The sequence below is a fragment of the Lethenteron reissneri genome, chromosome 26, assembly GCF_015708825.2.
Source record: "Lethenteron reissneri isolate LAM-NWPU_2019-01 chromosome 26, ASM1570882v1, whole genome shotgun sequence".
Lineage (NCBI taxonomy): Eukaryota > Metazoa > Chordata > Hyperoartia > Petromyzontiformes > Petromyzontidae > Lethenteron > Lethenteron reissneri.
The window spans coordinates 11300741-11313943 of record NC_083804.1 but is presented as its reverse complement, the minus strand read 5'-3'; positions in this window follow the sequence as shown (position 1 = coordinate 11313943).

The following is a 13203-nucleotide window of genomic DNA, read 5'->3' as shown; positions in this document are numbered from 1 at the left end:
ATTTGCACAAGCATACGTGATCCTCTTAAGAACTTTATTAAAAACAAGCACAGTACAGTAGTATTAATTTTTAAAAAATGTAACATGGTGAATATGCATTTAAATGTATTAACACTTAAGTAGAACTGCTGTTACACGAACCAGTACACTCTGGTTTCTGCCAAGGCCATTCTACAGAATCTGCTCTCCTTCATGTGACATGACCACCTTTTTACCTTAACGTGAATCATTCCTAGCTCTCCTAGATATGCAGCTTTTGACACCATAGGCTACTCACTTTTATTGTTTCCATAACTGCGGTTATCTCCAGCACTGTCCACTCCTGGTCCCTTCCTTACATTCGAAACCACTCCGTTTCCATACGGGCAAGGCTCTATAATTGGCCCTCTGTTGTTTAATGTCTCCTCCCTCATGGCAAATGCATCTCTAGAAATATTACAGATCATCACTTTGCTATTATCACCCAGCTGGTGATTGCCATTCATTTTATGAAACCAAACTCAATGGCCACGCATTTCGGGCCTTGAAATTCTCTAATCATGGATTGGTTTTAACTTCCACTAAATACCAGTTACCAAAAAAGCCCCATCTCGGCAAGCAAACCAGTTTCATGGAATCGTACCTCCATTCGCGCAGCATCTCACACCAATGAATGAGGTCACATGACCCCAATAGGCTAATGCCTCCACTGGCTCCACATTCCATTTGGATGCATTTCAAAATCCTCCACAAACTCTCGCATCTCACGTCGCACGCCTCCCCATGCCTTTCTCGACATCTCCCCTCGTAATTCTACAGTGAAATCCCGGTCTACGTCTCCCCCGTTTACGTCGTTTCGCAAATACGTCGTCGCTTTATAAACACCATGACCGGATTTGTGTCGCCTCAACCCACACTTACGTCGCTGACAGCATCGTCCGTCATTTCTCGTATCCGTCGCCTCTCACTCAGCCTTCGCCTCCACATATACACCAACTACTTTGCGTCGCGCATAAAGAAATGTACCGTACTGTAGAGTACAATATATTATTCACGTACAGCATTTTGGTGATTGTTTTTATAGTGTGTCGTATGTTATTGTACCCTGTATAATTTGTGCTAAAAGTGTACTTCTGTACACTCGTGTTGAGTGCAGTATTTTTTGTATTTTCTTTTTTTACTTAAACGTAACTTCGTGGGTACGTCTAGCATGAATATGGGCGCATTAATCCACAGCTCCACCGCACCACCACGTTGTCTTTGTTTAGCTCTCGCTGCGTACAGACGACGTTTCCTTTGATCGACGTCGTTTCGATATTCCCTGCAACTTTCAAGATCGCATCCCCGACGAAAACCGAAGTCGGACTGCACACTCCCTTCGGCGCACACTCTGCTGCAAGCAATGCCACCGCCTTCTCTCTCGATGCTCCCGGTTAACCTGCACCCAGTGGCAGGTCACTTATTCCATCGTTTAGGAACCTTCCCCGAGCCATTCGTTCCTGTGACTCCCTGCCCCTGTACGGTATAGAGTCAATGTTGTAACTTGCTGACCCACCCCTACACTGGACATTGAGACAAAGAGCTTCATAGGTCATTGGATTGCTCCAGACTAAATACAAAAATTAAGATTGTGAAATACATACCTTTTGTTCATGTCTATGACTGTCTCGACCAACTATGCCCACTTTCTCTGCATTGAGCATATTGAGATGTGGAATATATAAAAAAGTATTGTATGATATAATGCATTGCACATTTTGGAACATTCTCAGCCAAAGTTCTGTGAACATTCTCATAACACGTTGATATGCACGGTGTCCATAACGGTATCGACCATTATTGATTATTTCAAATCAAGACCACCGTTTGAACCGCGTGGTTAAAATATCTGCAACAAATTCCTTACATACTCCGCTTCTTCTGAAACCGAAGATAGCTTGAGTGATCTTCAACAGCACATTACAGAAGCATTTGAAACTATTCAGAGCCGAGGTGCTCATGAAAACCGAGGGCTCTCAAAACTCGTTGCGCCGACGCGTGTCGCCAATGGTACGGCGGACACGTGGAGGTTTAAAAGTGTGATTAGTTCTTCACATTATCAGCTGTGTGTGTTTACAGTATTATTGGACCGAGCTCAAACGGCTGCATAATTAAAAAGTCTTTAATTACTGGTAAATGAATATGTTCCTGTATTTGTTCCACTTATACTTTCCGCCCTGCATGTTTCTGTGCTTATAGTAATCGCCACTGAGCAGGTACATTACATATCAGCATAATTTTATCTTTTCATAAAAGGGGCTTGCATTAAAAATGTTTGTAACAATTGGAACTGCTCAGCAGTTGAGCGAGCGAGCCTCAATCCCTTGTGAATTCACATCTTGGTTGGAAAGTTGACAGCCCATCATTCCTTGAGGGTCGATAAAATAGGGTACCAATTTCCAGGGGAAGTTAATAGTGGCTCTTCTCTGCATAAACTAGCTCCCTACATAACAATGTGGAATTTCCTACACTGGATCAGGGCTGTAAACAGGAGATTGTGCACTGCATCAATGCTCATTAATAGCAGGAAATTGTCGTGTTTTGTTGTTCTGTTGTAACAGTTTTTAACTTGGCTAGTATGATCTCTCTACTGGGCAGGTATAGGTAGGGAATATATGTTCAATTCCAGTCAAAGGGTGTACGTACCCTTTAACTCAAAAGCCTCATGGTCAAAATGTCTGCGTTATGAGGAAATGTGCTGTTTCCCCGCTTGTGCAAGAACGCAATCTTGAGACTTTACCACCATTTTCACGTGTGGCATGCGGTTGAAGTGCAATCTTGCGACGACGATGTGAACCACATAAAATGGATTTTTTTTGCTGTCGAGTCAAATTGTTTATATAAACACGCACTTTGTAATACAGTACGGTGCTGAGGGTTGAGTGGTGGCACATGTTTAATGCATTGTATGATGAAACCTGAGTTTTATTCTCTCCATGGCTAACATCAAAGGTGAGTGGTGTCTGGACCAATCCTGCTGCCCCCATCCCCTCATTAAATAAAAAAATGTGTCCCTTCAGCCGTTCAGCCTTATGGATCAAGGTTTTGGTGGCTCTGCTGATGAGACTCATAAAAAGTGTATCCTGGTCCCAGGGTTCCCGTGCTGAACCAAATTATTTTGAAATACTCTTTGGTTTTTTTCGGTAAAGTCACGTAGGTAAAACAATAAATAAAATAAATGACTTAATGTAGTTGTTTTCATTTATTTTATTTTATTTATTGTTTTACCTACGTGACTTTACCGAAAAAAACAAAGAGTATGAATCATTGCAGTCACGAAAGCTTCAAATCTAGAATTTAGATTCTGAAATACATTGGTTTAGCAAGTCCATAGGCCGATGCACCATAATGCAACTTGTTTTATGTTGTGAAACAGGCCAACCACCCCAATGCATGGCCTTCTTGAAAAATACCCCTGAGACTCTGAACTCTCCTCAATACATTAAACAACAGCACTGTATTTAGTATCTGTGCAGTAAAATGAGAGAAGGGAGATACAAGATCGAGATTACAGACACTACAGTACAGCGTAATGTTTGTTTTTTATGTGATAATTTGCTTGCTTATTCCGAAGTGATTTTGAGCTGATATTTGATACACTTATCTTCTTTCGTGAATCTGGAACACCTTGAATTTCTTGGAACCCTAAAGCTTTTGCTTTGTTAGCTTGGGCCTATGAGTAAACCCCCCCCCCCATTATGAGCAACAAAAGGAAGAATGTAATGCATTCGATCACTGTTTTGTGGGTGATTGGATCGCATATCATCCTGGAGAGGGGCTGACTCGGCACGAGAGCGTCATGGCTTCCTGACCCATCCATTACCTGCATTTTTTTCCCAATAACTCTGTTCGTGTCGTCCACTGGAGAGAGACGTTGTGGGCACTCTGGCCCAACATATGGTTTACATCGATGCACTTTGTCACTGGCCCAATGGGTGGTACCATGTGGCTTGCACACTGAGATGCTGTAACAGGGACCTATTGTTACTTTAAATCTTAACAGCGCTCCATAAACCACTTCACATTCATTACATTTGGAATGGGTGACCGTGCCCATTAATCTCCTTCGTGTAATGTAATGCATTTGTTAATGGCAAACATTGATAAACATACGTGCGTACAGCTCCTTTGTCAATCCACTGTTGGATAACGGCCTCCCCACGCTGTCGAAAGTTATTCGACCATGCTTCACCACGCCGATGAGTGCGGGTTAATGACGGTGGAGACCATAGATGTGGTTGCACAGAGTCAAGGCCGTAGCCATAGAGTCAACATTGGGGGGGACCAAACCTTCCAGGGGGTCTGGGGGTCCCCCCCCCCCCCAGAAAAAAAAACTAAATTTGAAAAATAATTTCCTGCTTAAAATAGTAAAAAAATCACTAACACATTGGATGGACTTTTTGTTTTATTTTTTTACAATAATGTCTAATAGTGTATTGTATAACATTGCTCTGCTTTATATTTTTTTACTTTTTCTTGTTTCATTGTATGTAATGGCAGAGATTAGGGATTAATAAAGTACAACCATTACCACAATCATATAAACAGAAATCTATTTTATAGCAATATATTGGGGGGACATTTTGAGCACATTTGAATATTGGGGGGGATATTGGGGGGGGGGAGTGTGTGTCCCCCCAATATTCAAATCTAATTACGGCCTTGCACAGAGGTACGGTACAAAATAGGTTTCCCTGCACTGGCTTCTGCTGACCATCGTCAAGGAGCATAAACCATAATGCATACTCCGGTCATCCTCGCAGACAACTTTGGTGAGCCATCGAACAAAGACGGTCACTGCATCGCGGGCTTTCAGATGCTCTTCTGCGACCGTCTGGGTCGCTCTTCCTTCCGATATTAGGAAACCGCTGGAGCTGTGCACTTTTACATCTAAATTTAAAACGAATTTTTTTGGTTGCAGATGGTGCGAAAGAAGTTCAACATGCATAGGTTGCCCGTGACAACCTGGCATGCATGGTGGTTGCCTATGAATGTGCTTAGCTTCCGAGATATGAAGAGATCGGGCACATTCCGATGATTTGGTCACGGGCTTCGGCAGAAATGAAATTAAATGTACAGGTTTAACATCGGCTTTTGTGAGTTAAAGTATATCAAACGTTTTATTAATGCTCCATTCTTAAAATGGTATTTTATTCTGTTTTATTATTAATTCACATTCCAGGAAATATGACTTAACAATGTTAATAACTTTATGTTCATAAAAATGTAACCCCTTTTAAGTCTCGGGTTCACTGCATTACTACTGTATTAAACTTTCTAAGAAAAAGTGGATTGAAAGGTGCCAGGCCGTCTTAACAGGGTACATATTTTTAATCAGCTGCTGGGAATTAACGCCACTATTTTTGCCTTCGCTGCATTTTTTTGTAATGAATTTTTATAATGAAAATAAATTAAATAACAACAATTTTTTGTACAGTTCATAGATTCATGTTAAAAAAATTCAAAATGCAATTACAGCAATGTTAAAAACTAATGATTTAGTTCTGCTGATGCTCATACCAAGTTAATGTGCAGATTATATAATATTCATGAGTTGCGGCACATTTGAAGCATTAGCCCCGTAGCCTGAGCTTGAGTTAAAGAATTAGGTCAATGTTGATGCCCTCTTCTGCAGTGTGTTACGCTGTTATTCTTTTACATCGTTCAGATGGAATGATCTTGCCAATAACATCTGGTAACCTAGCAGAATTTGTTTAACAAACCGAACTAGACTAATGAGACCCAGAATGTCAAAACCGGTTCAGAGTTTCCTTGCTTAAATAAATAAATAAATACTGAATTTCGATTTAAAGCTTTCGTGACTGCAGGGATTCATCTTCTTGGTTCTTTCGGTAAAGTCACGTAGAAGGGAAATAATAAAATAATAAAAATAAACATAATAAAATAATTCTCACGACGTTTCGGCCACAACGCAAGCAGCCGTCCCTCAGGTCTTTCCGACAGACCTGTTCTTCACCTGAGGACGGCTGCTTGCGTTGTGGCCGAAACGTCGTGAGAATTATTTTATTATGTTTTATTATTTTATTATTTCCCTTCTACGTGACTTCACCGAAAGAAACAAGAAGAAGAAATAAATACTGGTTGACAATATTGGTCTTGAAAGCTCATAGACCAATGGACTAAACGTATTATTTATCTGGATACAGAATTGAGTATTAAATACATCTTCTTTGCAAGACCAGCACTTCCCAGTGGGGGGCGGTCACCTGTCACAAAAGCATTTAAGGTCCCGTGGAAAAACCGCAAGGGTGGCAGTGGTTGACGCACAGTGCTTGAACCCAGTTTCCCGAGTTAGATTACCGGCCACGGGTAACATCAGTGACTCGTGATATCTGAACCGGTCCTGGTCTCCCCTTTCACCAATCCGCACTGACCAGCATGGCGAAGGTGGTGAAGCAACCCCATGATCATCCTGACATGGAGCAGTCTTCATTCAGCAGTGGAACGACAAACGTCGTACTCAAATTGGAAATGTTGTGGATATACTCTTCAACACACTGGTGGGCTGAAGTAGCAAACTATTTGTCTTTTTGTCAACGTGACACATTTCTTACTGATTGGCCGTGTCGGGTGGTTGAGGGTTGCAACACATTTATAATTAACGCGATCTAACCCAAAAACCTTTATTATGGAACGACAAAGGTCTGTAAAGAAAAGTAATTATAGATTGTGGTTGAGTCACTGTAACAAAATCAGAAGTCACAGTATCTCATGAGCGAAACAAGTTCTAATCTGTGGTGGAAATGCCACATTATTATGGCGGGGGGCCAGTCTTTCCACAAGATATCACCACCTTCAACAGCAGTACTCAACCCTGGAGCAGTGATGGGTTGAATCGATCACCAACCGGGATTTTTTTTATCGTTTTCGCCACCGTTAACCTGATCAGTGTCATGTCATGAGACGAACGATCCATTCGGATTCATCGCAGAGAAGTACTGTACGACCCTCCTGACAGAAGGGCTCACGAAAGCAGACACCACAGAGCTACCTCTGAGACACCTTCAAGTGACTACTGCTACACACAGGAGGGAGCAGCACTTTACTACCCGCTCTGCCACTGACAGTAATGTCCGTCGCATACCGATAATGTTTTAGTGCTCAGCAGTACCAGCTCGGAGCTATGATTTATCCGAGCTGCCCGGCCACCATGTATAATGTGCATCGCATTGCACGTGCATGAATTAACGTTTTTATCCTGTTGATGCAAATCGTGTGCAAAATAGATGCTGATTTTTAATGTCGGCAAGGAGATTTCTAAAGTGTACGAACGAGATACATTCCATTTTAAATGCCACATGTGAGTTCCTCTCACTAGGGTCACGCGTAATGTTATTTTGAATCGCTTACTACGTTTCCATTGTATACAGCTCTGGTTGTTTATTATTATGTAATAGTCATGTTTATAAATGTCCCTGCTTTTGTTCTAGGCAACCCCTGTACCCCCCCCCCCCACCGCGACTTTCCATGAAACTTGCTCAGCCGCTTTGGCCGGGCCACGATTGAAAATAGCTTCTTCGACCAAAGGGCCTCGCCCAAAATAAACCGACTGGCGGACACAAATGAGAATATGGAACAAAAATAATAATGAAATCACATTTTCAGTCTTGGTTGCAACTAAGCATCGAATCGCCATTGGGTTGCATTGTGCCACCCTGTCTGGTTTTCTGCTGTCGAGTTCATTCAGCTTCACCCCAATGGCTACAGGGTTTGGTGGTACATGTTGTTTATGTCGTTTATTGTGAAATTTCGGTCACAGTTCCTACGATCACTGTTACATTGCTTATGGCTTTATTTTGGTGATTTCGAAAAGTTTTTTGGTTTGGCCATGTTTGTTTGTTGTAGTACGGAGTTAGAATGATGGCTTTAATCTAAGTTGTCTTGTGGTTGTTGTTGTTGTTGTTTGACTTGCATCCCGCTGGGATTTTTGCACGGCGTTGGTGTGCGGTGCTTTTTTCTAGAAGACTTTGCAGTTTTTTCCTGGATTTTTCTGTTTGTGTATAGTCCCTTTAAGATGTTTTCTTGTTCATGTTTTTTGTTGTTGTTGCGGTTGCACCCGATTCAAGAGCCGAATGGCTCACAGGGCTACACCAAATAAATAAAACTGCAACTACATGGACTTGAATGTGATGGCTTGTACTGCCCCCCACTGGAAAGCTGCGAGCCTGCATGATGCAATCGGTGCCAAACAGGACGGTATTCACTTAAATGAGGAGCACAACCATTTCCTCTTAAATAATCATCACCATCAGTCATGATCAATCAATTGCTGAGCGAAAGCCTCCCCAAGTTGTTACCATCCATCACAGTCCTATGATGCAAATTTCACCCAGAACCTGCATATGAGCAGCAGTTGCACCCAACTCAAATTCGGTAAAAAAAAAAACCTCAATATTTCAAGAGCCGCAATGCATTGTGGTGAATACGAGACTGCGGGTCCTTAATAAAGAACGTCACGAATCAGTCCTTCAAGAGCCGCATGCGACTCCGGAGCCGCGGGTTGCTACTGTCATTCTAGATTTGAAGCTTTCGTGACTGCAAGGATTCATATTCTTAGGTTTTTTCGGTAAAGTCACGTAGGTAAAACATTCTAATTAATAAAAGTAAAATAAAATAAAAATCACGACGTTTCGGAGGCAACACAAGCTTCCGTCTTCAGGTGGAACCGTCACAGCCACGATAGCTTTATCAAGTAAATGAGATTTAACTTACCATTTTTTTTTCGATTTAAAGCTTTCGTGACTGCAGGGATTCATCTTCTTGGTTCTTTCGGTAAAGTCACGTAGAAGGGAAGTAATAGAATAATAAAAATAAAACATAATAAAACAATTCTCACGACGTTTCGGCCACAACGCAAGCAGCCGTCCTCAGGTGAAAACCAGGTCCGTCGAGGCGACAGAGTCTGAATGAAACAGCACACGAGCTTGGAGCATATATATAAGCTGGGCGCATTGACAAAGGAATTTGCATATACAATTACGACACCATGGTGTCGTAATTGTATAGTAAACATATAGCAGTGTGATACACATTAGGGTGGGTAGAATAATACATAGTGTTATATTAAAATGGATAAGGCAGCAACTGCAGCAGCAGCAAGTGCAGCAGCAGCAGTAACAGCAGCAGCAGCAACTGCAGCAGCAGCAGCAGCAACTGCAGCAGCAGCAGAAACTGCAGCAGCAGCAACTGCAGCAGCTGCAGTAACTGCAGCTCCCTTTGATGCTGTTAATCCTGCATAATGCACATGCATATGCAGTACTAATCACATTCCTGCATTTCCCATAAATATGCTAAATTCCTTTTGATATGCAAATTCCTTTGTCAATGCGCCCAGCTTATATATATGCTCCAAGCTCGTGTGCTGTTTCATTCAGACTCTGTCGCCTCGACGGACCTGGTTTTCACCTGAGGACGGCTGCTTGCGTTGTGGCCGAAACGTCGTGAGAATTGTTTTATTATGTTTTATTTTTATTATTCTATTACTTCCCTTCTACGTGACTTTACCGAAAGAACCAAGAAGATTAACTTACCATGTTTAGTGGTTGTCTCCTTGTCACAGGTTGAGTCACAAACCGTACCTCTCCATAACAAAGGCTCACCCTCTTGAGCCTCATCTTACCATATTAATAAAAAGTGTGCTGTATTTGGCCCTTACCCCCCCCCCCTTCTCCAACCATTATATAAACGGAGTGGTAGCTCCTGCAATCTCTCATTTACTTGATACAGCTGTCGTGGCTGTGACGGTTCCACCTGAAGACGGAAGCTTGTGTTGCCTCCGAAACGTCGTGATTTTTATTTTATTTTACTTTTATTAATTTTAATGTTTTACCTACGTGACTTTACCGAAAAAACCTAACAATATGCTACTGTCATCTGAAGATCTACAATGTACGTCGTCCAAGGAGAAGTCACCAACACGTGGGCGAGGACCCAAGCCTGGATCCTGTCCGTTGTCGCTTCTCCCAGTAACTAGTGCAGTTAGCCTGATGGTCCACCACCATAGGTTATCTGGTAAAGGGGCAGTAACCACCTTTGTGTTATGTGTTGCCTCCAAAGAGTAAGTCTGCGATTCAGTTGAATCCACTGCACATGTACACTGCACCAGTGGTGGCGCTGGTGAAAAGGCAAACCAATAGAAATCTCAGGGTGCGCCAAGGGATTCGTGAAAATAACGGGTGCATTAAATATGAGCTCACATTTTAAATCATAACAAACGTCAATTAACACAACATGTGAATTGATTGCTCTCATTTAAATCTTGTCTGCATCTCTCTTCTCTCGTCTCACTACGTATATATTTGTTCACATTCATCTTATCGCACAACCGTACATCGGTATCTGCTTGTCGCTATATTTTCTGTCATAAATCGCTACGAATTCATGAATTAAATGGAGGGTCTCAAAAATTATTATTATTTTCCTTTATAGGGCACCCATTGATTGGACCGAGCTCCATCACTGTTCTGCACCTTTGAGCCCGAGCAACGACCGGCGGAGCAGCCGACGTGTAAAAGCGGCGATCTCGTCCACGTGTTCCAGGTGCTGCTCCCGGAGCCCTTTTGGCGCGATGGCAGAGATAAAGACTGCCACATTTCCATGGCCCCTCCATCGTGCGTGCCGTGCTTCTCTCGTTCACCCAAAGCGGCTGTGTAATTCCACACAGATGGCGCACAATGAAAAGGGCAGAGAGGCAGGCCACTGGGTGAAATCGAATCCCCCAGAGCGGGTGGCGCATCGGAGCACGTAGCGAGGGGTGTTTATGTGGGCCGCTTTGTGTCGAGCGTCTGATGTTCCCCCATGTTCAAGAGCTTCTCTTATCTGATGCCTTGCAGCTGCAGAATTTGTTTTTAATTGGTGTCCAGAATATTGTTATGTACTGGATCTTACCCCCCACCCACCCGCCCGCCACTCGCCGTTCTCTTCCCCAGCTCCCATCATGTGTACCCATTAAACAAAAAAAAACGATTTGCATCTAGCCTCCATCTAATTTATGATGGCAGGCATTCAAAAAAATGTGTGTGTGTTTTGGATTTTGATGTCCTGCCAAAATATGCTTTCGGTTTTTGCTAGGAATGCTTTTTATGTGGTGGACGCATTAAAAACCATTTGCACATCTTGCACCTGCCAATATGCACTAAAGCGAATTATTGGCGAAGAGCATTTGTGCCCATTAGTTCTACTTGCTGTAATATGATTAAAAATTGTGCTCCGAATTTGGTAGCTGATTGAAATGTGATTCGTATTGCATCAAACAGGTTTGTTTGTTTTTAAGTAGTATTCTTTTTTTTTAATGTCGCAATTATATAAAAAGCAATTTAATCATTACGTGTTTCTTTTGCTTGGCTGAATTATCTGCTTCCTAAATATCGCAATGGTAAATACATGTTCGAAATCAACTACATTCCACAAAGTGGTGATTGACTTCTGATTAATGCTGTGATCTGGCATATAAAATGCCAGTACCATATAACAAACTATTGTCTATAATCCCGTGTTGCACTCGACCGCGTTACACCATTGCATTGATGGTTTTGAAATGCCCGCGAAAACATCTTAATCAATTGTGCAAAACGACATTGCTTGAGGGTTCAATTCGTGGTCCATGGAAATTTGCGTAAACACTGCCACTGCAAAATGCACACATTTTGCAGAGCATCAGGGCACTTAGGTCTCTGGCGAGACGTGGAAAAGAGCCCGAGTTGCTGGGCTTTGAAGAAGAAGAAAGGCACGGGACGTTCAAGAAAATGCAAAACAAGAACCGATATCAGCAAAATAGTTTGAGTGGAAACCTTATACCAAGGGTGATTATTATCAGTGGATAGATGAGAGCTGCAGCAGATGAAAACAATATCCCCCTGGGGGCTAAAATTGTCACCAAATCTGCAGAAGTGGCAGATATTACGATGTAGGAACTTTGATATCTGAGGGGACACAAAGCATCTTTAATTGAAAGGGAATCTTGCCGTAAATTGTACTACGTGTGTCCACTATGCGGTTGCTACAGATGATGTTTGATGTACCCTATCGTAGTGCCAAGATGCTTCGTTTTGGGGGTTTGTTTGCAACTACATCAGGGCTGCGTATGATGCTACATTTCCGTCGGTGTGAGTGTTGTCGCAAGGCTTTGCTCCACGTGTATCGCATTTAAACTGCATACCTCTGTTTATGCCGTCAGGTAGCGTCATGCAAATTTACATCTGTGTTGGATGCTAATAGTGTCATTTGCAATCTGGTGGCACATTTGGTTATGAAAAGCATTTCGCATAGCATGGACGAGAGCAAATAGCAACGGGGGTGTTCTTTGGAGTCTTAATGTGTGTATGCGTGTTGAACTTCTTTCGCACTATACGTAGCCAACCGCGCTTATCGGAGGTGCGGGGGAAGGATAACGCAACTAAGAAAAAAACTGTCCTTTATATTGTTTTACTGGTGATCGCACTTCGCTGTGAACCTGGCGACCTCAGGTCGAATCTTGGCCACGGTCAACCTCAGTGGCGAGTGACAACTGAACCGGTCCCAGGCCTAACCCCTTTCAAGAAATCCGGACTGACCAGCATGGGGAAGCATGGTCAAAAGAACCCCCGTGTCTGACACAGCATGGGGAGGCTTTTATCCAGCAGCGGATTGCCAAAGGGTTATCATTTATTCGTTTAATGAATTCTTACGTATGGGGAAAAACTATATTTACAAGCGAACAAGTATGTTGAGCAATGGTCCTGCATACACACTGCCGTGTGTTTGTTGTGCAATGCTCCAATACCACCACCACAGAGTGTGCATGTCATAAGCACCTCATCCAGCAGTAGATTTACAAAGGGCTATGAATAATGTGCACGTATTGTACTGCGTACATAGCCAACCATGCTAATCGGAGGTGCGGGGGAAGGACAACAAACTAAACGCAAAAATGTTCTAAAGAAATTGGTTTTCAATCTAAATTTTAAAGTGCATAGCTCCAGTGGCTTCCTAATATCGGAAGGAAGAGCGTTCAAGAGGGCCGAAGAAGCGCATTTGAAAGCGCGCGATGAGGTGACCGTCTTTGTCTGATGGCTATCCAAAAGCCGCTGAAAGGATGACCGGAGTTTGTGTAGTGGTTTATGCTCCTTGACGTAACATGTAAACACTGTCTCTCCGCACATAAACATTGAAATATTGTTATTTGCA